Source organism: Chiloscyllium plagiosum, unplaced genomic scaffold, assembly GCF_037043375.1.
Source record: "Chiloscyllium plagiosum isolate Xiang-an unplaced genomic scaffold, Cpla_swu_hap1 HiC_scaffold_1, whole genome shotgun sequence".
In the NCBI taxonomy this organism is placed as follows: Eukaryota; Metazoa; Chordata; class Chondrichthyes; order Orectolobiformes; family Hemiscylliidae; genus Chiloscyllium; species Chiloscyllium plagiosum.
This window is the reverse complement of record NW_028270139.1, coordinates 4222148-4245257: the sequence shown is the minus strand read 5'-3', so window position 1 is coordinate 4245257 and position 23110 is coordinate 4222148. Positions and strand designations below refer to the sequence as shown.

General features: G+C 45.5%; 1 protein-coding gene across 3 annotated transcripts in view; it reads left to right on the top strand.

The window, feature by feature from the left end:
* The first annotated feature begins 10589 nt into the window (after positions 1–10589).
* Positions 10590–23110, top strand: part of fhip1aa (FHF complex subunit HOOK interacting protein 1Aa) — a 199752-nt gene continuing 187231 nt past the window's right edge. For 2 of the 3 annotated variants that reach the window (XM_087973450.1, XM_043699695.2), the window contains exon 1: positions 10590–10804. The gene's annotated coding sequence lies outside the window, so the exon portion shown is untranslated. Of the gene's footprint in view, positions 10805–11710; positions 11750–23110 lie in introns of all 3 variants that reach the window. The other variant, XM_088000826.1, reaches the window with a different exon arrangement.

Sequence of the window (23110 nt, the reverse complement as noted above, 5' to 3'; positions counted from 1 at the left end):
AAAAGAGGACTGAAGGTACAGTAAATGTCAGACAATGATTGAGGAATCAATGGATCCCAAATTCACCAGCTCATGTTTAAAATGTGGATATTAGCTGAAAATTGACTTCACGTGGAAATTCAGCAACAGCCTCTCATAATGGCTTCAGACAGGTGACAAAGTTCATTGATACATTATGTTTTAGAGATGGCGTCTGGTGCCTGAAGGTCAACGTGCATAAGGAATGGCTGTTACAAGACGCTCATGGGAGACATTATTTTTACACACAGCACAAAGACATCTTATTCCTCTACATTGTTAACCTTGGGCAACCAGGTAAAAGGTACAATATCCAGAGGTTTCTCATGGTTGAATGATGTACTAGTTCTGACTAGGCTGTTTTGAAATATATGGTGTCATTCCAAGTTTTAAGCAGCAATTAAATGTTCAATGGAAACAATAGCGCAAGACAGAAGCCCTTTATTTGATAAACCTTTTCCAAAGGAAATATTTTGCTGCCAAGGTGAGACTTTATAGGTTGGTTATATTTTAACATGTCTCTTTTAGGTTATGGTAATATAGAGTGGGGGGTCTGAATGGTGGCCAGTGTGATGCTAAGAATTCTGCCTGAGGATAGCTGTTATGTGCTGAAATTCAAGCCCCACTAGTCACTCTGTAAGTGTTCATGGGTTGAATCATCACCAAAATAGTCCAGTGCTTCTTTTTTATATGACTATCCAGAATAAAAGTTATTTCCACCAGGCTTCTTTAATTAATTCAAAATAATTCCTTCATTTTACAAACAATATTGTTAAAATAAGTGGCAAAAAGTGAATAATATCTAAGCTATGATCAGGAATTAAAAGTATATTTCTTTAATCCCAAACACCTACATGCACCTACACACACACACACACACACACACAGACACCCCTCCACAAACCTACACACACACACCCACACCGAAAGACACACACACACACGTCCACAAACCTACACACACACACCCACACCGAAAGACACACACACTCACACACAAAGACAGACAGACAGACACACACACACACAAACAATATCTGTTGGCCAAGGATTGAGAGACAAAGGATAGAATTTAGTGACTTCTCACAGCCTCCTAGGTTTCCTATTGATAAGATTGAAGAGCTGACAGACATAGTCTTCAATTCTGGATCTGACTCTTTGGAGAGTGGTCAGAGTCCAGACTTTCAGCTTTTACAAGAGAGTCAGAAATGCTATATTTGGAAACTTTATTGGGTATATAAAGATTTCAATATAGCCACCAGCCAGATTAAATTACAGAGAGTGCTAGGAAAACACAGCAGGGCGTTTTGACGAAGGGTCACTGGACTAGAGACATTAACTCTGTTAGCCTGTCTGCAGATACTGCCAGACCCTCTGTCTCTGGCTCAGCACTCTCTATTTTTGACTCATATTTCCAGCATCCGCAGTTCCTTGTCTTTATTCTAGCCAGATTGACCTAATTCCATGATCAAGCCACATGATACCCTTTTCAATCATGGAAAAAGTCCAACTTGTTCCACGTCTTCCAGGTTTTCCACACAGTCCTTAAATAAAAACGTGTATTCTCAAAATAGGTCAATATGATTTTGTTGCCATGGGAGAGAGGCCCAGGCCAAAACCTATTGCAAATCATATGATAGATTTGGGGTGGTACGGTGGCTCAGCGGTTAACATTGCTGCCTCACAGCACCAGCGATCTGAGTTTGATTCCAGCCTCGGGTGACTGTCTGTGTGGAGTTTGCACGTTCTCCCCGTGTCTGCGTGGGTTTCCTCCGGGTGCTCCGGTTTCCTCCCACAATCCAAAAGATGTGTAGGTCAGGTGAATTGGCCTAGTAAATTCCCCATAGTGCCTAGCAATGTGCAGGCTAGGTGGGTTAGGCATGGGAAATGGAGTGTTACAAGGAAAGGGTAGGAGGTTTGGATCTGGATAGGATGTTTTTGGAGGGTCAGTGTAGACTTGATGGACTGAATACCCTGTATCCGGACTGTAGGGATTCTACGGGTTTCACACATAGCAAATTTGACTCTAATGCCCCAGGTTGATTTATCCAATCATTAACACAGATTGACCCCTTGTGCAACCCCATTTATTTTGGGAATCATCTATCCATGGAAATATATTTTACTGTGAACTTTTTAAATGACTTGAGGAACTCCAAATACATTAATCTACTGGTTGTCTTTTATCCACCTTACTCATTACATTCTCAAAGCATTTTAATAAATTTGTTACATGATTTCCCTTTCATAAAACCACGTAGACTCTCTTTGATTGCATTCGGATTCTTTAAAGGTTCCTTTACAACATCCAAAATAATGGATTCTAACACTTTCGCTATGATAGTTATTAGTGTAACTGGAATAAAGTTCATGCTTTTTACCTCCCTCTTTTATTTTCTAGCAATGTTACATTTGCGGTTTTCCATCCACTGGAACCGTTCCAATGTCTAGTGAACTTTTGAAAATGATGACCAATGGATCCACTGTCTCTGGAGCTGCTCCTTTAAGCAGCTGACAATGCAGGCGTTGGGTTCAAGAGACTTGTCAGTTCTGGTCCCATTCACTTTTCTGATACTCCTTTTCTGCCATCTTACATTTTAACCCATTTCCCCAGTCAACTGTAACCACCTCTGTCTTCATACCATTGCTATGTCTATTACTTAATTTTAGGGTGCTATTTCAGATCTAAATTTCTTACTCACAAAATGAATGTGAAATTCTTTCATTCTATGAGTACTCATGTCGAGAGACCCCTTTATTATTTTATTTTGTCTCATTACATCGGTTTAAAATGGTGTTTTCTGGTTTGTTCAAAGTACTAAATGTACACTGTGAACTCATTCCCAATGCTACATTTGGGAGTTTGATTTGTCTATATGAAGATTAAAACTGCTCAAGCTTACTGTATTATCTTTCCACAAGTGCCTATTCTATGGCTAGGGGTCGATTAATTCTACCTATGACTTTTTGTCTCCATCCAAACTGACTCTCCATCTTGATCTTCCAAGTCAAGATCATTTGTCACCACTGTACTAATCTTAACTTTTATTTTAGTTCTCTTACCTTATTTTTGTTTCTTTCTATCTTTTCAAAATGTCAAATACCCTTGATTATTCAGTATACAGCCTTGACTCTGATGCAATCTCAGCAATGGCAAATGGCAATAGCAAACTTATTTACAATATTTCAATTTGTGCTGCCAATTCAATGATCTTGTTACAAATGTTGCATGTGTTCAGGAAAAGAGCTTTTAAATTGTATTTTTTTAAACCAACTTCCCAACTCTGACCCTATTTACTGATTGCCATTTATGTTTGTATGATGTGTCTCTTCCTATCACAATCTGGTTATCATTCCCCATATCATAGCCTGACATTACTGCCTCATTATTTCTCGTTAAACTTTCTAAGTTTCCCTTTAAGTGAACCTTCACCCTTCCTCTCTTTAGTTTAAAGTCATCATCTACCACCCTGGTTATGTGACTCACCAGAACACTGTCCTAGCACAGTTCAGGTGAAAGAGAATCCAATAGCACAGCTCCTTCATCACCTGCTCATACACCCTCAGCAGAACCTCTTTCTTTGTCCTGCCCATGTCTTTAGTACTGGATCCTTCCCCTCCAACTCTAAATTCCTGTCCAGCCCTGAGGAGATGTTCCGGCACGAGGCAAGGTACAGGTGTTCAGGACTCGTGCTCTCGGCTGCAATCCCCCTGACCACAAACCACAGCGTGGAAGTCCCTAGCCTAAGGGATGTGACTGCATCCTGGAATCAACTTTCCAGGCAACTTTCCCTTTTCCTGATGCTCTGACTCCAGTTCATTAACTCTGAGCCAAAGTTGCTCGAGCTGTAGACACTGACTGCAGGCACAGTTGCTGTGGATCACACTGAGAACCATCAACCTCCATATGTTACAGCTGCAACATCTCACCTCTCCTGCCAGCTTTGTGATACTTTATTTAACTAACAAGAAGTTCCAGTTTCAAAAGACCACTTGATGTTATTTGTAGTTATATCATGTAGTTCAACTAGTTGAGCTTGATAAAATTCAAATAGTCCCTTATTTCTCCTTGGTACATATTTAAACCATTACCCAAGGGTAAAGTTAAAAACAACATTAAAAGTCATCAATGGATCACCTAGGTTCTCCCCTAACTGCTGCCTCAGTTCCTAAGTATAACTCCCTCACCCGGCCCACTCCTTTTTTCTGTAAAAGACTGGAGCCTCTTCCCTCACATCGCCAATTCCTTCTTAATCATTAAAATTAGGCAAGGAGTCTGTCTCAGCCGACTGATCTGGACTTTGTCTTACTTCCTGGAGCCTCAGTATCATTATGATTCTGTTTGAATAATAATTTGGTACCTGCTGATCTGTATGGAGCAACATCGATTATCCAGCATTTGATTATCTGAATATTGGATTATCTGGCAAGATCCCAATGCCTGGCTAAACTATGTTATCCGGCATTCGATTAACCAAACAAAATACTCCCTGCCCGTGTCCTTCGGATAATCGAGGTTCCTCTGTATTCTTAATCATTCCTGCCCTTGTAGGGATCCATGATGAAATAATTATGGCTGAAGTGACCTTAATTTCAACTGAGAAGGCAGTTGGATTTCTTTAAATAGGTTTCAGATTGTTTGAATAAACAATAGATTTTCTAAATGATCTCCTTGGGGGAGAATATTGTATGGTAACAAAGCTCTGGAGTGACTTCTCTCTCTGCATCTCCAGGATGGAGGTAGAGTTTTATAGAAGCAAATGTTACCCATATAATCCCATCTTTGTCCTCTTTCTCAGATTCTCCCTCACCCCTCCCCTCATTCCCCATGGCAGCCCACGAACAATAGGGCTCTGAAAAGGAGTATCATAGGCTTTCAGGCAGCTTTTGGTGGAACAATGTTAAATGGAAGGGGAATGAGTAGCAATAATGATTGTCCATTTGAATTGAAATGGTGGAAGAATATCCTGAAGATGAATAATTTAATTCCACAAACAACAAGTCAAGAATAATTAAGAAACAACAATAGGTAAATTTGGAAAAGTAGAACAATTTCTGACCTCAGTATCAACATTTGCCTTTCTTTTCATTCAGAAAATAAGATGTTGTTAGGCGTATACAGATTTCATGGCTTTGCATAGACGTTTATCACAGACTGTCTTTAAAGATGGGCACAAAGCAAGGGTGTCTCTATAAGTCACAGGTTAGGCCCCAGTTAGAATATTGGGTCAAATGAGGAGACATTTCTTCACCCAGAGTGTGACCAGCCTGTCAAATTCAGTGCCACAGAAAGCAGTTCAGACGGCTTTGAATTGAATGTGTTCAACGAGTTAGATAGAATTCTTGGTGCTAAAGGGATCAAGGGTATTGGGAGATTAGGAACAATGTATTGATGAGCAGCCATGATCATGTTGAATTGTACAGCAGACTCGAAGGGCTGAATGGCCTAATCCTGCACCTATCTTCAATATTTCTAAATTCTACACAATACATTTCAAGAATGGTGTAACAGCCTTGTAAGAATGCAGAGATTCTTATGCATGGCACTCAGGATGATGTGGAGGAGCTGGTGTTGGACTGGGCTATACAAAGTTAAAAATCACACAACACCAGGTTATTGTCCAACAGGTTTCATTGGAAGCACTAGCTTTCGGAGCGCCGCTCCTTCATCAGGTGGTTGTGGAGTAGGATCATAGGACACAGAATTTATAGCAAGAGCTCACTGATGCGATATACTGAACAAACCTAGATTGCTGTTGAGTCTATCACCTTTTAGAATGGGTTGCAGCTTTAGATTCATTAATATGTAAATCCCAGAATTTCTTTCAAGTCACATTAATATATTATTACTAACCCAAAAAGATTTGAGGCTTTTCTTGACCTCATCTACCGTAGATATTTCATGGCTCCTCCAAATTTCCTCTCTGTGCAGCCTCCCACATTCTCTGTACTTTTGAAGGGCCTCTCCTGTTTTTAATGCACTACACCCATCCTTATTTTTCTTCACAAAACTCTCGATATCCCTCAGTATCCAGGGTACCCTGGCCCTTGCCTTTCAGTCCGAGAGGAACACGCTGGCCATTCTCGCTCTATTACTTTTAAATGGCTCCCACTTTTCAAATGCAGACCTCCTTGCAAGTTGCTGCTCCTAGGCTATGTTTGACAGATTTTGTCTAATGCTATCGAAATTGGCCTTCCCCCAATTTAGTCAGCAACTTCTGCACTATCCTTATGCCTTTTCATAGTTATTTCGAAATTTACAGACTTATGGTCACTGTTCCCAAAGCGGTCACCCATGGAAACTTCACGACTTGTTTTTCCTGAGCCCAGTGTCAGGGTCTGGCACAGTCCTTGCTGAACCCAGTCTCAATGCATTAACACAGACTGAGCTGACCCAGTCCAAGAGTATGGTATAGACCTTGCTGAATTGAGTGTGTGGTGCTGGAAAAGCACAGCAGGTCAGGGAGAATCAGAGGAACAGGAGAATTGACGTTTTGGGCAAGAGCCTTTCATCAGGAATGGGGGCTGTGAGCTGAGGGGATGGAAAGATAAATGGGGGGTGTGGGACTGAGGGGAAGGTACATGATAGGTTGGAAAGGAGGGTGGGGGTAGATATGTGGGAAGGAAGATTGACAAGTAGGACAGGTCATGAGGGCAGTGCTGAGTTGGAAGGTTGAAACTGGGAAAAGGTGGGGGGAGGGGAAATGAGGAAATGGTGAAGTTCACATTGATGCCAATGGTCTGAAGGCAGAAGATGAGGCGTTCTTCCTCCAGGCGTCGGGTGGTGAGGGAGTGGCAATGGAGGAGGCCCAGGACCTGCATGTCCTTGGCAGAGTGGGAGGGGGAGTTGAAATGTTGGGCGACAGAACAGTGGAGTTGGTTGGTTGGTGTCCCAGAGATATTCCCTAAAGCGCTGTGCGATAAGGCGTCCAGTCTCCCCAATGTAGAGGAGACTGCATCGGGAGCAACAGATAAAATAAATGACATTGATGGATGTGCAGGTGAAACTTTGATGGATGTGGAAGGCTCCTTTGGGGCCTTGGATGTAGGTGAGGGCAAAGGTGTGGGCGCAGGTTTTGCAATTCCTGCGGTGGAAGGGGAAGGTGCCAGGAGTGGACATGACAAGAGAGTATAGAAGGAAATGGTCTTAACGGAAAACCTTGCTGAGCCCAGTTTCAGTGTCCGGCATTAACACAGACCCTGTTGAGCCCAGTTTCAGTGTCCTGCACTAACCCAGACCCTGTTGAGCCCGGTTTGTGTCGTGCATTAACACAGACCTTGTTAAACCCAGTTTTAGTGTCCTGCATTAACACAGACCATGTTAAGCCCAGTTTTAGTGTCCTGCATTAACACAGACCCTGTTGAGCCCAGTTTCAATGATCTGCATTAACACAGACCTTGCTCAGCCCAGTTTCACTGTCCTGCATTAACACAGACCTTGTTGAGCCCAGTTTCAGTGTCGTGCATTAACACAGACGCTGTTGAGCCCAGTTTCAGTGTCCTGCATTAACACAGACATTATTGAGCTCAGTTTCAGTGTCCTGCATTAACACAGACCTTGTTGTGCCCAGTTTCAGTGTACTGCATTAACACAGACTCAGTTGAGCCCAGTTTCAGTGTCCTGCATTAACACAGAACCCTTTTGAGCCCAGTTTCAGTGTCCTGAGTTAACACAGACCCTGTTGAGCCCAGTTTCAGTGCCCTGCATTAACACAGACCTTATTGTGCCCAGTTTCAGTGTACTGCATTAACACAGACTCAGTTGAGCCCAGTTTCAGTGTCCTGCATTAACACAGACCTGTTGAGCCCAGTTTCAGTCTCCTGCATTAACACAGACCTTATTGAGCCCAGTTTCAGTCTCCTGCATTAACACGGACCTTGTTGAGCCCAGTTACAGTGTCCGGCATTAACACGGACCTTATTGAGCCCAGTTTCAGTCTCCTGCATTAACACAGACCTTGTTGAGCCCAGTTTCAGTGTCCTGCATTAACACAGACATTGTTGAGCCCAGTTTCAGTGTCCTGTACATTAACACAGACCTCGTTGAGCCCAGTTTCAGTATCCTGCATTAACACAGACCCTGTTGAGCCCAGTTTCACTGTCCTGCATTAACACAGACATTGTTGAGCCCAGTTTCAGTGTCCTGTACATTAACACAGACCTCGTTGAGCCCAGTTTCAGTATCCTGCATTAACACAGACCCTGTTGAGCCCAGTTTCACTGTCCTGCATTAACACAGACCCTGTTGAGCCCAGTTTCACTGTCCTGCATTAACACAGACCTCGTTGAGCCCAGTTTCAGTATCCTGCATTAACACAGACCTTGTTCAGCCCAGTTTCACTGTCCTGCATTAACACAGACCTTGTTGAGCCCAGTTTCAGTGCCCTGCATTAACACAGACCTTGTTGAGCCCAGTTTCAGTGTCCTGCATTAACACAGACCTTGTTGAGCCCAGTTTCAGTGCCCTGCATTAACACAGACCTTGTTGAGCCCAGTTTCAGTGTCCTACATTAACACAGACCCTATTGAGCCCAGTTTTAGTGTCCTGCATTAACACAGACCTTGTTGAGCCCAGTTTCAGTGTACTGCATTAACACAGACCCTGTTGAGCCCAGTTTCAGTGTCCTGCATTAACACAGAACCCTTTTGAGCCCAGTTTCAGTGTCCTGAGTTAACACAGACCCTGTTGAGCCCAGTTTCAGTGTCCTGCATTAACACAGACCTTATTGAGCCCAGTTTCAGTCTCCTGCATTAACACGGACCTTATTGAGCCCAGTTTCAGTCTCCTGCATTAACACGGACCTTATTGAGCCCAGTTTCAGTCTCCTGCATTAACACGGACCTTATTGAGCCCAGTTACAGTGTTCTGCATTAACACAGACCTTGTTGAGCCCAGTTTCACTGTCCTGCATTAACACAGACCCTGTTGAGCCCAGTTTCAGTCTCCTGCATTAACAGAGACCTTGTTGAGCCCAGTCTCAGTGTCCTGCATTAACACAGACCCTGTTAAACCCAGTTTCAGTGCCCGGCACTAACACAGACCTTGTTGAGCCCAGTTTCAGTGTCCTGCATTAACACAGACCCTGTTGACCCCAGTATCAGTGTCCGCATTAACACAGACCTTGTTGAGCCCAGTTTCAGTGCCCTGCATTAACACAGACCTTGTTGAGCCCAGTTTCAGTGCCCTGCATTAACACAGACCTTGTTGAGCCCAGTTTCAGTCTCCTGCATTAACACAGACCCTGTTAAGCCCAGTTTTAGTGTCCTGCACTAACCCAGACCCTGTTGAGCCCGGTTTGTGTCGTGCATTAACACAGACCTTGTTAAACCCAGTTTTAGTGTCCTGCATTAACACAGACCCTGTTGAGCCCAGTTTCAGTGTCCTGCATTAACACAGACCCTGTTGAGCCCAGTTTCAATGATCTGCATTAACACAGACCTTGTTCAGCCCAGTTTCACTGTCCTGCATTAACACAGACCTTGTTGAGCCCAGTTTCACTGTCCTGCATTAACACAGACCCTGTTGAGCCCAGTTTCACTGTCCTGCATTAACACAGACATTATTGAGCTCAGTTTTAGTGTCCTGCATTAACACAGACCTTGTTGAGCCCAGTTTCAGTGTCCTGTACATTAACACAAATCCTGTTAAACCCAGTTTCAGTGTCCTGCATTAACACAGACCCTGTTGAGCCCAGTTTGTCTCCTGCATTAACACAGACCTTGTTAAACCCAGTTTCAGTGTTCTGCATGAGCCCAGTTTCAGTGTCCTAGATTAACACAGACCTTGTTGAGCTCAGTTTCAGTGACCTGCATTAACACAGACCTTGTTGAGCCCAGTTTCAATGTCCTGCATTAACACAGACCTTGTTGAGCTCAGTTTCAGTGACCTGCATTAACACAGACCCTGTTGAGCCCAGTTTGTGTCCTGCATTAAAACAGACCTTGTTCAGCCCAGTTTCAGTGCCCTGCATGAAGTCAGACCCTGTTAAGCCCAGTTTCAGTGTCCTGCATTAACACAGTCCTTGTTGAGCCCAGTTTCAGTGTCATGAATTAACACAGACCCTGTTGAGCCAAGTTTCAGTGTCCTGCATTAACAGAGACCTTGTTAAACCCAGTTTCAGTGTCCTACATTAACACAAACTGTTTTGAGCCCAGTTTCTGTGTCCTGCATTAACACAGACCTTGTTAAACCCAGTTTCAGTGTCCTGCATTAACACAGACCTTGTTAAACCCAGTTTCAGTGTCCTACATTAACACAAACTGTTTTGAGCCCAGTTTCTGTGTCCTGCATTAACACAGACCTTGTTAAACCCAGTTTCAGTGTCCTGCATTAACACAGACCTTGTTAAACCCAGTTTCAGTGTCCTGCATTAACACAGATCTTGTTAAACCCAGTTTCAGTGTCCTGTTTCGCATGAACACTGAGCCCTAACTGACCTGATTGTAAAGGGCGGCTCCCTCTGCTGGCGGTGTCTAACCGGGAGATGGCTGCCTGAGCACAGGTTAGATCCACAACTCCTCCCTCTCTCCCACCCTGCCTTCTCACATCGCTCCCCAGGACCTGAGCACTCCCGGCCTCAGTCTGGCTGCGGGCTGTTGCTCAGGTGCCTTGGAGAGAAGTTGCTGTTCGAACGTGGAGGAAGTGATTACAAAGTGAGGATAACCTCTCCCTCCTTCCTCCCCCCACCCCCTGGCTGTGTGATCCCGCTGGGAAAACAGTTTCTTTATGCTTTTGGAGCAGCCAGGGGAACTGGAGAGAGTCATTTTGCAGGGGAGCCTGTTCTGGGTAAGTGTGAGATGTGTCACTCTGTGCACACTGGCCGCGCCTGAGCTGCAGGTCTGAGAGATTGAGAGCTCCTCTGTGTGTTTACTCCCTCCCTCTGATGTTAGTCCACTGGCGGAAGCCTGCATTAGTTTGTCTCCGGCTTCGTCCACCGAGGTAACCGGGTGCCCTTTTTCTTTAAAGCCCATGAGAAAGGGGACATTTCCCGCGGGAGCTTACACCGCGCCACAACATACAGCCACTCTCCTGCAGTTGTCTACTGGGGCCAAGCTGATACCCGGCTTTGGGGGGGGTCTTGTCCTAGACTCAGTGTTCCCCCACTACAGCAGACTGAAACTGGGCTCAGCAAGGTCTCTGTTAATACACTACATTGAGTCTGCTTTTCTTGTTTGACCTGTTTTATTGGGTGTGTGGTGTCTACTTGGATTGTTGGACCAGAGGAGAGAAGTGTGTTTGTAAATCTTCCAGAGGGTCCTGTTTCTCTTAAACACAGCAATAACTTGTTCAGTTGCTCTCACAGCCCTGAGACTTTGCAGATAATCCTGGACACAACTTTTGTTGGTTTTTATTTCGCTTGCGGAGGGAACGGGACACTTAGAAACGGGATCGAACTTAATGAAGGTCGATTCCTTTGGGACACTTGCGGCAGTTTTATGCCCCCCCCTCCCCCCGGGTTGGGATAGAATAACAGCTTGGGGTCAGTGGAATAAACTGGAATCTTCACCAATCCTGAGTCAAGTCCCCGAGCAGAATTGAACGGGGAGCGGTTTTCCAAACGCTGATCTCTTTCCTGGGCTCGGCAGGTTGACCTGAGAATTACCATGTGACGTGTCCCTTGGAGTTGAGCTGGTTCTGTTGTTAAGGAGATGTGTTTTGGGACTTTACATCACTATTGTTTAACTCTTTCAGGACTGTAACACAACCCAGAACAAGCTTCTGGATCTTAAGGTACGCACAGTTGGGGTGTATTTATTTTTGTTTAGTTACCTCAACATGCATCTAAAGTTGTGGGAAATAGTTTTAATAGATAATGAGTGAAAGTGCGTGTTTTGAAAACTACTTTGAGTTCTAACGTCTGTTGTTTTCAGTGCTGTCCTTTTGCAATGTTTTGTTATATTGGAGCTAGCCACGGTGTGGCAATGTGATAGTTCTAGTGCTGAGTCCTTAAATGCTTAAAAATCCAAATCGATGTAATAAAATCAGATCTAGGTTTATATCAGCACTGTGTGAAAGTGAGGCCTGCAGGTGCTGGAGAGACATACAGCTCAAAACATGGGTCCACCTCCCCACATGAAATTGTCAGGTCACCCTGATTCCTTCACTAGCAGTAACTGTAGTCCTGATGTAAATCCAGAGTGTTGTGCTGGAAAAGCACAGCAGGTCAGGCAGCATCCAAGGAGCAGGAGAGTCGACATTTCGGGCAAAAGCCCTCTTTGTACTGCCATACCTCAATGGCTTATGTGTGGTTAGACAAGCGTTCTTTCCTAGTCCTCAAGCTTTTACCCAAAACGTTGGTTCTCCTGCTCCTGGGATGCTGCCTGACCTGCTGTGCTTTTCCAGCACCACACTCTCGACTTGCATCAGTACTACAGTTATTGCTAGTGAAGGAATCTTATTGTGGATGGCCTGACAATTTCATGTAGGGAGGTGAACCCATGTTTGGGTTGTACAACTTTGCTTATAAGCTAAAATAATATTCAGTGGTCTTTGTACTGCCAAAGCTTAATGGCTAGACAAACATCCTTTCCTCATCCTCAAACTGTTGACAATTTCTGAAATACTCGCCATTTTTCAATTGGAGGACAGCGATAAAGATAAAATGTTTAAAAAAAAAATTGATAGCTGAACTAAAATACATAACACAATATTGCAGTATCTATGGAGAGGGGTACAGAGTTAGGGTTCCAAGGAGGGGGTCACCAGACCTGAAATGTTAACTCTGATTTCTATTCACAGATGCTACCAGACCTGCTGAGCTTTTCCAGCAATTTCTGCTTTTGTTTAAGGTTTTGAGTCTGGTAGGACTCTAGTTCTGACAAAGAGTTGTACTGAATTTCAAAGTGGATAAAACGTGGAACTGGGAAAAGCACAGCAGGTCAAGCAGCATCACAAGAGCAGGCGAATCAGTGTTTCAGGCAGGACCCTTCCTCAGGACTAGGGAGGGGGGAAGGGAGCTGAGAAATAAATAAGGGAGGGGTGTGGGGCTGGGGGAAAGGTAGGTGGGATGGCCTAAGGTGGATGCAGGTAGGAGGTGATTATAGTAAGTTGGTGTGAAGGGTGGGCTGGATAGGTGAGAAGGGAGGAAGATGGGCAGGTCAAGGGGGGGGTGGGGCAGAGAGGCAGGGCTGGACTTGGGATAGGGTGGAGAGATTTGGAAGGTGGTGAATTCTATGTTGAGGTCATAAGGTTGTAAGCTCCCAAGGCAGAAGATGAGGTGTTCTTCCTTCAGTTTGCGTGTGGCCTTATTTGACAGTGGGGGAGGCCCAGGATGGACATGCCAATGTGGGGATGAGAGGGGGCGTTGAAATGGCTGGCAAACAGGAGGTGAGGTTGATTGGAGCAGGAGAACCATAGGTGTTCCCTGAACCAATCTCCACGTTTGCGCTCAGTCTCTCCAATGTAGAGGAGACCACATCAGGAGCAACAGTTGCAGTATACCAGGTTAGAGGAAATGCAGGTGGATCTCTGCTGGACTTGGAACGATCCTTTGGGGTCATGGATGGAAATAAGAGGGGAGGTGTGGTAGGTATTACACCCTCTGCAGCCACCGGGACTGGTTAGTGGGGAGTGTGGACCTAATGAGGGAGTCACGGAGGGAATGGTACTTATAGAAAGCAGATAGGGGTGGGGAAGGAAATATCTTATTGGTGGTGGGGTCAGACTGCAGGTAGTGAAAATGGTGGAGGATGATGCGTTGGATTTAGGATTAGTGAGGTGGAATGTGAGGGCCGTGGGAAACTTGTTGTTGGTATTAGGGTGGGGTGGGGCGGGTGTGCATGGTGTGAGGGTGGAGATGGAGGAGATGTGGTTGAGGCCATTGTTAATCATGGGGGAGGGGAAATTACAGACCTTGAAGTTGGAGGACGGCTGGGATATCCTGGAGTGGAATTGTCCATCCTGGGAGCAGATACAGCGGAGGTGGAGGAATTGGGAATATGGGATTGCATTTTGCAGGAGATGAGGTGTGGTCAAGGTAGTTGTGGGAGTCGGTGGGTTTGAAATGGATATTTCCTTCCCCACCCCTATCTGCTTTCCCTCGGGACCATTCCCTCCATGACTCCCCACCAACCGCACCTGGCACCTTTCCCTGCGGCTGCCACTACATTTTCCCTCTTGCCTTCATCCAAGGCCCCAAAGGATCATTCCAAGTCTAGCAGAGATTCACCTGCATTTCCTCTAACCTGATTTACTGCATCCGTTGCTCCTGATGTCGTCTCATCTACATTGGAGAGTCTGGGGGCAAGCCTGGGGACTGGTTCAGGGAACATGGATGGTTCTCTCGCTCCAATCAACCTCACTTCCTGTTTGCCAGCCATTTCATCTCTCCCAATGACATGTCCATCCTGGGCCTCTCCCTGCTGTCAAAAAGGCCACATGCAAACTGGAGGAAGAACACCTCATTGTCTGCCCTGAGAGCTTACAACCTTATGGCCTCAACATAGTATTCACCAGCTTCCAAATCTCCCCAGCCTCCACCTCCCACCTCGTTGCTGGTTCAGCCTGTCCCGCCCCCTTGACCTCCCCTAACCTGTCCATCTTCCTACACATCCGGTCCGCCCTTCCCACTGACCAATCTCAATCACCACCTACCTGCATCCATCTATCACTATCCCACCTACCTTCCCCACCCCCCCCATTTATTTCTCAGCCCCCTTGCCCCTCCGCAGGCTTGATGAAGGGTCCTGCCATTAACATTGAGTCTCTTCCTCTGATGCTGCCTGACCCACTGTACCTTTTCCAGCTCCACATTTTCTTGACTCTGAGCCTCCAGCCCCTCACTATCTCCAAGTTATAATGAATTTCAAAACATTCTCAGTTTGTTTCAGATTTCTAGCTTCTGCAGATGTTTTTCTTTATTGCTTAGTTAGGTATTTGTAGGGAATCCTTATCCAATTTACTGACCTGTGCTCAGGAAGATGTAAAAGGGGAATTGGAAATAGTGACAATCTCTATCAAATACATTGTCACTGTGTTCAAAGTTTATGTTTTAAATCATGAATTGTGTAGTGCGAATACAGCTGATGAAAGTAGCGATTACTATTTGAGAGAGCTCGCCTTCAGGATAAAGTAATCACTTTTTAAGGAACTTTATTTTTGAGTTTATGTTCGTAGCCCCATTCTGATCTATACCTGTGATTCTTCCAACATCCACTACCACATTATGATCCAAACCATCCCCTTTTTACCACAGACATCTGATTGTTTTACACCACATCCCCACCGTCAGGATGGTATGCAGGACCTTTGCTTCTTCCCTGCATGCCAACCCCAGCGTTCCCCATCTCCCATGAACCTTTTCTGTCTGGCTGTACCTGTTTCTGAATTGACCAACATCATCTTTGACTCCAGATTAAAACACGTTGCAATAACTTGTGTCACACTGGGAACTAAGCGGAGTCCTAGCTGTATCTTATTATGTGATTGTTTTCATTCTGTCAACTCTGTTTCAGTTATGATGATGACTTGTGTCAATGTCAATTCTTGCTTGTACCCTGAACTGGAAAATTGAATCAACTTTTCTTTTGATTCTTACCCCTCACTCACCTTCACATGGTCCATCCCTGATCTCTCTGTCTGGGTGTTTAGGGATAGTTTGTGAACCAATATCTTCTATTAGCTCATTGATTTCGGTAACTACCTTTCTCCTATTCTGCTGTCTTCCATTTTCACTGTCTCTCCATTTCTCACCCCTCCTTCACCTTTATTCTTAGACCCCACTAAAATCTACAGAACTCTTAAAGGGTGTGGCATAGTGTGGATGTAGGTGGGGTGTTTGCCCGAGATGTTTGAGATTAGAACCAGGGGGCATAAGGGACGGGCAATTTAAGAGCGAGATGAGAAAGAATTTCTTAAAAAGAACACAAATCTTTGGAATTTTCTGACCCAGAGAGCTGTGGCAATTGGGCGTGTTCAGAAATTAAATGCAAAGACTAATGAATTCAAGGGATAGAATGGTAAAGTGCATGAGATGTTGCTCCACCACGATCTAACTGAAAGGTAGTGCAGGTTTGATGGCATACTCCTGTTCCGACATTCCTGTTCAGATTTCCCTGGACTGCACTCACTTCTCCATATTCAGTGCAATATCTTCCATAATTTCCATCATCATCTGCATAATTCCACCATCATGTGTATCTTCCTCTCCTCTTTCAGTATCTAGCCTTCATTCTGAATGGACAGTTCCCTCTGTAACATCCCAGTCTGTTCGACCATTACCAACAAGTATAAGAGATGAAACGGCTGTCATTTTCCCCTTATCCCTTCTCACCATCCTGGACCTGAGATACATCTTCCAGATGAAGTGATTATTTTTATTTCTTGCAATATAGTGTATTGTCAGCGCTGCTTATGATTAGACTAGACTCCCTACAGTATGGAAACAGGCCCTTCGGCCCAACAAGTCCACACCAACCCTCTGAAGAGTAACCCACCCAGACCCAATTCCCCCTTACTAACGAACCTAACATGGCAATTTAGCATGACCAATTCACCCTAACCTGCACATCTTTGAATCTTGAGAGTAAACTTGAGCACCAGGAGGAAACCCACAGACACTGGGAGAACGTGCAAACTCCGCACAGACAGATACCCGAGGCTGGAATCGAACCTGGGTCCCTGGCGCTGTGAGGTAGCAGTGCTACCCACTGAGCCATCGTGTCGCCCTGTGTGATGTGGCCTGTCTTAGAGGAAACTGAAAGCAGGCTGATCATTTTGCTGAGCACTTTGCTTCAGTCAGTGTGACTCTGGCCTTAGACTGTGTGTCATTTTAAATGTCTGTTGCACTTCCATTCTGACTTTTGAGAGTTTGGCCTCCCGTGTTGTCCTGACGAAGCTCAGTAGAAGCTGGATAGCTTACAAGGTTCAGAGTTCAGGGCTCAATATTTTGGCAGATAGCAGATGCCATAGCATAATCCTGATGTTGTTTCCTCATCTCTGCTCCTGTTGTTCATTCACTTGTCCCTTTATTGTGTCTTTTTGCCTTGTGACACCATCCCTTTTATTATTTAAATCGTTCTCCCTTCCAATATAGACATAGACTTCCTTTCTTTCCACGTCTCTCTCGACTTTCCTTCTTTGAATTTTGCGTTTGATTAAAATCTGTTATATGTTGGATTTTCCTGTTCTGACAAAAATAAGTCAGATGTGAGGCATTAATTCTCAGTAACATTGCCTGACTTACTGACTATTTACAGTATTTTCGGTTTGTGTTATTAAATGTTGCTCTTGATTAGTCACGTGACTAAAATTAATGGGTAACTTTATTCATGACATTTTCAAAGAACTGTTTGTCATTGGGATCTTAACAATATGCCGATAATGTTACACAATCGCTTTCACTGATATTAAGAATCTCATTCTTTTATATACTTGGAGAAACTGGCTTATTTTAACTTGAGTCTTAGAGATGTACAGCATGGAAGCAGATCCTTTGGTCTAACTCACCCATGCCGATCAGTCCCACTTGCCACTGTTTGGCCCATATCCCTCCAAACCCTTCCTATTCATAAACCCATCCAGGTGCCTTTTAAATGCTGTAATTGTACCAGCCTCCTCCACTCCCTCTGGCAGCTCATTCTATACACGCACTACCCTCTGCATGAAAAAGTTGCCCCGAAAGTCTGTTTTAGGTCTTTCCCATTTCACCTTAAACATATGCCCTCTAGTTTTGGACACGGCTTAATGTGGGGAAAAACTGTTGACTATTCACCTTATCCATGCCCTTCATGATTTTATAAACTTTTATAAGGTAACCCCTCAGCCTCCAGGGAATACAGCCCCAGCCCATTCAGTCTCTCCCTATAGCTCAAACTCTCCAACCATGGCAACATCCTTTTCTGAACCTTTTCAAGTTTAACAACATCTTTCCTGTAACAAGGAGACCAGAATTGAATGCAGTATTCTAAAAGTGGCCTAATCAATGTCCTGTACAGCTGCAACATAACCTCCCAACTCCTGTACTCAGTGCGCTGACCAATAAAGGAAAGCCTACCAAACACCGCCTTCTCTCCCCTGTCTACTGTGAACCTGCACTGCAAGATTTCTTTGTTTGGCAACACTCCCTTCTTGAACCTCTTACTGCGCTTGATAAAACTCAACACAAGCAGCATTTCTGTAGTACTTTGAATGCATTAAAATAATCCCAAGGTACATCACAGAAAAGGTGGCAATGCATTTCACTAACTTTGGAAAGGAAAAGGAGATCGGAGATGGTGTGGTAGATGTCAGGTGCAGAGGATACTTTGAGGAGATAATTCTTTTGTCGAAGAGGATAACATTATGTGTGAAGAGAAAGTGACATCAGTTAAAATGGGGATCAGGAAGTGAAGTTGGGTAGTCAGCCATTTTGTGTGAATAGTGTGGAGAAGGAAATGGCATTTATCGGAGTGTATTCCAGAAATTTTGTGCTGAGCCAATCATGGAGTTCTGGTAAACAAACTATAACTCTGGCTCTCAGTTTTAATCTGAGCGTCATTGTTGTTGAAATATATGCAGTTTGGTGTTCCAGATGATAGACTTGCTGATGATAGATGAAAAGCAGGCTCCTCGACCAGTCTGCTTGGGTCAAATGGCAGTGACGTGTGCCCAACTTGGAAGCTCACAGCAAGATTCTGATGAAGGTGACGGGAGTTAGATACGGGTTTGAATGAGGTGGTGCTGGAGCGGCATGTTGAGTTATGAAGGAAAGTAAATTAAATTGAGAATGTTAATTCCAGTAGGATGAATGGAAAGAAGTGAGTGCTGGTGTGGATGGGGATCTGGGCTGTTAATATTCAGGGTAAGTCTGGGAGGTTCAAGCAGCTCAACATCAAGCGCCTGTAAACTACACTGCAGGCTTTGACAAGGCATTCCTCCCTCATTTTACATCCAAAAGCAATAACCTCCAAATTTGCAACATTTTAAAGCAACAGCCATCATCAAACCTGCTCTGAAAAGGGGTCACTGGGCCTGACACATTAACTCTGATTTCTCTCAACAGATGTTGCAATTTTCCAGCAATTTCTATTTCTCTTTCAGAATCCAACATCGGCAGTTCCTTGTTTTTTTTTGTTCTAACCATCACTGAACCTGCCAAAGGAATATTGCAGCAAGAAAAAGGATGTTGTGAAACTTGAAAGGGTTTAGATAAGGTTTACAAGGATGTTGTCAGGGTTGGAGGATCTGAGCTACAGGGAGAGGCTGAACAGGCTGGGGCTGTTTTCCCTGGAGTATCGGAGTCTGAGGGGTGACTTTGTAGAGGTTTATAAAATTATGAGGGGCACGGATAGGGTAAATAGACAAAGTCTTTTCCCTGGGGTGGGGGAGTCCAGAACTAGAGGGCATAGGTTTAGGGTGAGAGGGGAAAGATATAAAAGGGACCTAAGGGGCAACTTTTTTCACGCAGAAGGTGGTACGTGTATGGAATGAGCTGCCAGAGGAAGTGGTGGAGGCTGGTACAATTGCAACATTTTAAGAGGCATTTGGATGGGTATATGAATAGGAAGGGTTTGGAGGGATATGGGCTGGGTGCTGGCAAATGGGACTAGAATAGGTTGGCATGGATGAGTTGGACTGAAGGGTCTGTTTCCGTGCTGTACATCTCTATGACTCTGAGCCAGCTCCAAGAACTAAATAATCATTTTGGTTGACCTTCTGCCTTAATATACTTCCTCCCACTCTCCCCATGTTGCTTGATATTGTTCATGTCAAGGAATCTAAGCATCTCGATCTTGAACATATTCAGTGAATGAGCCTCCACGGTCTCCTGGGGTAGACAGTCCGTGGGGAGGCCCAGTCACTGTCTCCTGGGGTAGACAGTCAGTGACTGGGCTTCCCCACGGTCTCCTGGGGTAGACAGTCAGTGACTGATCCTCCCTGCGGCCTCCCGGGGTAGACAGTCGGTGACTGGGCCTCACTGCGGATTCCTGGGGTAGACAGTCGGTGACTGTGCCTCCCCACGGTGTCCCGGGGTAGACAGTCAGTGACTGGGCCCCCCCACGGTCTCCCAGGGTAGACAGTCAGTGACTGGGCCTCCCCACGGTCTCCCGGGGTAGACAGTCAGTGACTGAGCCTCCCTGCGGCCTCCTGGGGTAGACAGTCAGTGACTTGGCCTCCCAGGGTAGACAGTCAGTGATTGTGCCCCCGCTGCCTCCCGGGGTAGACAGTCGGTGACTGAGCCTCCCAGCGGCCTCCTGGGGTAGACAGTCAATGACTGAGCCTCCCCGCGGCCTCCCGGGGTAGACAGTCGGTGACTGGGCCTCCCCGCGGCCTCCCGGGGTAGACAGTCGGTGACTGGGCCTCCCCGCGGCCTCCCGGGGTAGACAGTCGGTGACTGGGCCTCCCCGCGGCCTCCCGGGGTAGACAGTCGGTGACTGGGCCTCCCCGCGGCCTCCCGGGGTAGACAGTCGGTGACTGGGCCTCCCCGCGGCCTCCCGGGGTAGACAGTCGGCGACTGGGCCTCCCCGCGGCCTCCCGGGGAAGACAGTCGGCGACTGGGCCTCCCCGCGGCCTCCGGGGTAGACAGTCGGCGACTGGGCCTCCCCGCGGCCTCCCGGGGTAGACAGTCGGCGACTGGGCCTCCCCGCGGCCTCCCGGGGTAGACAGTCGGCGACTGGGCCTCCCCGCGGCCTCCCGGGGTAGACAGTCGGCGACTGGGCCTCCCCGCGGCCTCCCGGGGTAGACAGTCGGCGACTGGGCCTCCCCGCGGCCTCCCGGGGTAGACAGTCGGCGACTGGGCCTCCCCGCGGCCTCCCGGGGTAGACAGTCGGCGACTGGGCCTCCCCGCGGCCTCCCGGGGTAGACAGTCGGCGACTGGGCCTCCCCGCGGCCTCCCGGGGTAGACAGTCGGCGACTGGGCCTCCCCGCGGCCTCCCGGGGTAGACAGTCGGCGACTGGGCCTCCCCGCGGCCTCCCGGGGTAGACACTCTGAAGAGTTACTGTCCTTTGTGGAAAGGGTTTTCACTTTATCTCAGTCCTAAATGGTCTACCAGATATTGAGAGTCTTTGACCCCCCCCTAGTTCTAGACCCCCCGAGCCAAACTATCCTACTTTCTTGACTGTTCCCCCAGCCTGTCTACTACTTCTAAGCGCTTGAGAATACAGACCCTGTCTCCATCCACCATTCTGGGAAACCGGCTGGTGAGCCATCATTGCAGGTATTGTGGTCCCAGCTGATGTGAATCCTGAACAAGTTCTGTCCCAGAGTGAGATCACAGGGTTGTATATTTTTGTTTACCGTGGAGGTCAGTCACTGAACACACTCTGAAGATCCTGCCAAGGTACTTTCAACAAAGAGAAGATACAGGTTTATTATAGAAAAGAAAAACATGAACTATATTATACATTAAGAATTATCTGAAGCAAACTTTTACAAATATCAGAAAGAAAGGTTCAACCCTTTTATCCCCACAACACCCTCAGAGCCTCAAACCCCAGTTAGGCATCACCCATGTTAAACCTCCTTGTTCCACAACCACAGCCTTTAACTAAGTTTCTTTTTGATAAATGTCTACAACCACTTGTGTTGTTTTTTTCATCATTTGAGATTGCTTCCTGAGACTCTGTTTAAATGTGCGGCCAACTCTGCTGGTTCACCCCCGGGCGCTGGTTCACCCCTGGGCCCAGGTTCACCTGATTGCTTGAACACCTTTGGATGATGTAGTTCTCGATGACACCAGCACAGCCTTGTGTTTCTGTTTTTATTTTCTAAGCAACTCCCAGACTGTTTCTGTTCTGTACTTGACTGTTTCTCACTATGTCTGTCTCTCTCTGGGTTATACAACTTATGTCAGCAAACATCAGAATGAATATCACACTGGGAGCTTTGCTAGTTATTTAGTTAAAATCGCTTGACTTCTGGGGGGAAAGAGGGGTGATGGTTATATCACTGGACTAGTAATACAGAACCCTGGACTTGGGGTATATGTTCAAATCCCACCCAAATCCCAGATGGTGAAATTCTAATTCCGCAAACATTTATAATAAAAAGCTAATCTAATGGAGACCATGAGACCACTGTTAATTGTAACAAAACCCCATGTCATTCACTAATGTCCTTGAGGGACGGAAATCTGACACCTTTCCCTGTGACTCCAGACCTGGAGTTATCTGGTTGACTCTTATCTGACAACGGGTAATTAGGGATCCCATGAATGAATTATTTTTTTTTAAATGCTGACTTTAGTTCACTACTCAACATTAATTTTGAACTTTTTTTAACAAAAGAAAATAGGTCAGACTTTCACAACTGAAAGTAAGATCCATTTTGCTCCACTCTCATTTTTACATTTTCAAACAGTAATATATTCTGAGCCACCCTCTCGTAAGTCTATCCTTTTCTAGGTAAGGGGAGAAAACTGCACACCGTTCTCCAGGTGGGGTCCTTTTAATTTGATTCTGGTGTGTGGGAGAATTAATTTCTCGGTGTTGGTGGAAATCATTTTCATTGTGAAATGTGCTTGGGAATAAATGGAAATCTAATCGTGTAAATAACCGAAAAGAATAAAATACAAGAACTTCACCAGTGGGAGGTGATGAAGATTAATGTATAGGCTTAAGAATCACAACGTCGACAATGTGTACAGGAATGGTGTTTACGAAGGCTCCTCTGACTTCGGTTTGATTTTGAGACCAGATGTTTACCAGATGCTGGCATCGGGTCCAGTTCCTCTTCTAGTGGAGCTTTCTTGTGATATGGCTGCTCATACATTTCTGTGAGCAGTGTAGGTAGTATCCTGGTTTGATTAAAATGAACCAAAGAACTGCAGATGCTGGTGATCTGAAATAAACAAACATGGACATTGCTTGAGAAACTCAGAAGGGGCTGGCAGCATTTGTGGAGAGAGAGAGAGCAGCGTTAGTATTTCAAATCCTTCTGGTTGTATTACTGGGCTACTAGTCAACAGGCCTAGCCTCATAACCCAGAGAACATGAGTTCAGATCTCACTCCATGGCAGTTAAGGGAGTTCAAGTTTCCTTTTTAAAAAAAAACTATCTGTAAACCTGCCACCATTTAAAAGTGACAAACAAGCTGCTGGATTGTGGTACAAAAACTCAATCTCTTGTGTCCTTTTTGTTTTGTACATCTTTTGTGGAATAGAGCATAGAACAATA